This window comes from Herpailurus yagouaroundi, unplaced genomic scaffold, assembly GCF_014898765.1.
Source record: "Herpailurus yagouaroundi ecotype Mexico unplaced genomic scaffold, PumYag 222, whole genome shotgun sequence".
NCBI classification, from domain to species: Eukaryota; Metazoa; Chordata; class Mammalia; order Carnivora; family Felidae; genus Herpailurus; species Herpailurus yagouaroundi.
The window spans coordinates 12,819,017-12,822,737 of record NW_024412453.1 but is presented as its reverse complement, the minus strand read 5'-3'; the positions used below and the strand labels follow the sequence as shown (position 1 = coordinate 12,822,737).

Genomic DNA, 3,721 nt, shown 5'->3' with positions numbered 1-3,721 from the left:
TCAAAGTCACAAACAGTGAGATCATGACGTGAGTCAAACTCGGATGCTTAATCAACTGAGCCACCCAAGTGCCCCAAAAAACTATATCCGATATTTTAATTCAACTATGTGGACTCTACAAGGAAATAAGCACCCATACTGAAATATGTACCTGTACACCCTTGCCACTTGCCTAAGGATCTGCCCCATCACAGCCTCTGATATTCCCATGATGCCTTTGTATGGGTCAGCTGTGTCTATGTCATGCTTTGGTAACAAAACCTCCTTGAGTCTCAATGACTTTGACAACAAAGGTTTATTTCTCAGCCACATTACCAGTAGGTTGAGGGCCAGCTGTGGCCCTGCTTCCTGAAGGAGCAAGTCCTGTCCAGAACATCGCCACGCTCATGACAGCGGGAAAAGAGTGAGGTCGCATGGCTCTCAGGACTTCTCGGGAGTCCCTCCTGTTACTTCACTTGCATATCATTACCGGAGCAAGTCACATGAACAAGCTGATATCCATGGGGTGAAAAGAACCCCCACAGACACCAGTACAAAGAGCTGGTAGCAGATGGACGGGGAACCTACCCTGACCTCCCCGGCTCATGAGAGCTGCCACCCACAGCTGACCAGACTATGGGTAAGTAAGTGCATGTGTGCTTCAGAAATGGTATCATTCTGTATGTTTTCTTCTAAAGTTCTTTCCAACCATCTAAGTCCTTCCAGAGCGTTTTTCTCCAAGACACTAGTACAGGAAGGTCTGTCTTAGGATGGGTTCCCCAGGAAAGAGACTCAGATTAGCAAGCACGAGGTTTCCTGGGGAGTGCTGGCCGAGTCAGCACCTGGGGGGCAGCGGGAAGTGGAACAGAGAATTGGGAGGGGCAATGTGTCTCCAACAAGGATCTCTGGACAGTTCTGGAGCTCGCAAGACCTTGGAATTACCCTACGTCGAGGCAAGAAGGCCAATGGCTTCTCCCCCACATCGTACAAGTGATGCATTTGGGTGACCTTGGGTGATGCCACTTTCCCAGGCCAAAGGAATTTCCAGGAGAGCAACTTAGTCGAGTGGTTTCATCCCTCAGTGCTCTCAGCAGCATGGAAAATGGCAGCCTCGGTCCTAAGAGGGCAGCCAGGCAGTGCCACCCGCCGGTCATCACAGTTTCCAGTTCTTTCAGAGCCCAGGGTTGACCCCAGCACCTTCCGAGAAAAGTGGCCGTGTGCCTGTTTTAGATGCACCCAGAGACTTCCACTTGTTAATCCCCCGTCTCAATTATAATGTGCAAGCCAGAGCGGGAATGCCTTGTTTAAGATTTTTAGAGTAATAGGCTATTATTTCTAAGGAGAAGAAATCATCCCCGTGGGCCAGTGACCTGGAGAGCTTTGCCATTTTTCTCCTTCTTTTTAAAGCTTTTGTGACCGGAGGTATCGGAGCTGCAGCGTTATGTGAGAAACTCCAAGCAAAGAGATTTGAACTTGACTTGAAGTCTTTCTTTAATATTCAATAAAAAGTTGGAGATTTATTGGCCTATGGCAGAGACCAATTTCCTGTTACATGGACCAGAGAGGAGATTAAAAAAAGATTTTTAGAGCAGCGCCCATATTTCTTAAGAAAGGCAAAGAATGGAGCTCTCCTAATTTTGTGGCTCGTGCTGCTAACGTGGCTCCTTTCTCTGGGCCGATCCGAAATTAGAAGGCTGGGACCAAAATCCTGCAGTCTCCCCACAGGGACCATTTCAATTTTCCTCTGAGTAGCAGCCCCATAAGGATCGTCTTCACAGCTGTAAGGTCAAGGTTGGAAGTGGCTGAGTGTGGAAAAGATTGAAGACCATGCCACAGGCTTTCAGCGAAGTACACAGGCGTGCTCTCTGCAGCCAGAGGGGGGAGGAGTAATTCCAGCAGGCTTCAGAATTTAAAAGCACTGCTACAAAGATCTGGGACAGGAAATATGGCAGAAAAGTACCGATGACAGACTGGCATGAGCTATCGATTCCCCCAGTGTAGCGGGCTCAGGGTCAGAGTGTCTCAGTTTGAATACCAGCTTTGTGACCTTGGACAAGTTACTTAACCTCTCTGTGCCCCTGATTCTTTGTCTGTATAACACAGAGAGCACCTACCTTACAGGGTAGCCATGTAGGTGGAAAGAGATAAAACACGGCAGGCTTGGAAACAATGCTGGCACATAGTGAGTACTCAGAATGCCAGCTTATTACTATTGTTGTATCAACTCATTGGAAAGCCAACTAAATCTGGACTGAGCCCTCCAGGCTCCGAACTGATACTACTGGAAGGGGGCTCCGTGGAATTAGGGGAACAAGGGATTCAGTTCAACCAGGCAAACAGTTATGGAGCCTCTGACGAGCAGCACGGGGCATGAAGATATGAAGACAACGTGGTTCTTGCATCAGGAGAATCTACACTCCTAAAGAGAAGACAGACACACAAAGGGCAGCACACAGACCCAACAGCCATGCCTGCAATTATGATCCAAGTACAGAGGTAGCTCAGGACAGGGAGTATTAAGACGTCCTAAAGGGGGATATTGGAAGAGGGTTTTGACAGATGAATAGGAGTTTGACACGGTGAACAAGGTGGGGAGAAATCCCAGGCAAGGCGATAGCAAGTGAAAAGGAGCAGCTGTCTGAAAGAACACAGTCTGTGTGGATCTACAAAACGTCAGGCTTTCTGCAAGAGTGTGGGCTTATGGTAAGAAATTGTAGGTAGAGAGGTAATCGGAATGTCACAATAAGGAGTTTGGACATCCTGCCAACAACAGCAAGGCTACGTGTCAGCTCCCCCCGCCCCACGCGATGCCCCCGGGTGGGGCTGCTTCCTCACTTGTCAGGTTCACCAGTGTTTTTGCAGCTAAAACAGGTCATCCTGCCACGCATCACACTTTAACTGGACATTTTCCGTACGTCAGAGAGACTGACATTCACCGACATGGCTTCAAGAATAAGACTCCCTACCCTGAAAAAGCTCAAAGTCGAGTGGGGAAGACACGTGATCACAACGCAACCTGAGAGGTAAGCGTGGGATGCCAGCAAACAGAGGAGAAAGTCCGGGCATGGGCGGGGAGGGGGAGGGGGAAGAACTCTGGAGAAGAAGCGTCATTTGCATGGGATCTTGAAGCACGAGTCAGAGCTCTATGAGCTGGAGAGCATGGGGAGCAACATTCAAGGCCGTGGAGGAACTGACTTAACTGCCCGGTGACGTGAAAAAGTTAGGGATAACTGAAACTATCCAGTGTGAGTGTGGGTAAGTCTTGTTGATTGGAATAGACCACCTCTTCCACAGTTCCCGCCTCCTTTAAGATCCTATTGGCCAGAACTGGGTCACATGTTCATCCCCCATCTCCTTTAAGATCCCATTGGCCAGAACTGGGTCACATGTTCACCCCTCACCTCCTTTAAGATCCCATTGGCCAGAACTGCATCACATGTTCATCCCTAAGCGAATCGTAGGCAACGGGTAATAAGGGTACCACTGGTGACTGGCTTTGATCCCAACGTGGATGGTACAGTTAGTTGCCCACTTTGGCTGCACAGGTGCCTCCCCAGACTTAAATCAAATGCAGTTTTGTTAACAGAGAAGGGAGGATGGTCCTCAGGAGGGCAGCCAGTAGCCTCTACCAAAGGGAAGGGGTGACATCTCATCAAAGGCGAGTCCACATACAGTTGAGAGGAGACCCAGGACTGATGATGCCTGAAAATGGCCAATATTTTGAAATTGGGGAGGCCGGGGG

The 3,721-nt window shown here is 49.1% G+C and overlaps 1 long non-coding RNA gene across 1 annotated transcript; it reads left to right on the top strand.

The window, feature by feature from the left end:
- Window positions 1–322: 322 nt before the first annotated feature.
- LOC121019345 (uncharacterized) lies at window positions 323–1,499 on the top strand. The gene is made up of 2 exons (XR_005785537.1): window positions 323–619; window positions 1,387–1,499. It is a non-coding gene; the product is annotated as an uncharacterized LOC121019345 (long non-coding RNA).
- The last annotated feature ends 2,222 nt before the right edge of the window (window positions 1,500–3,721 follow it).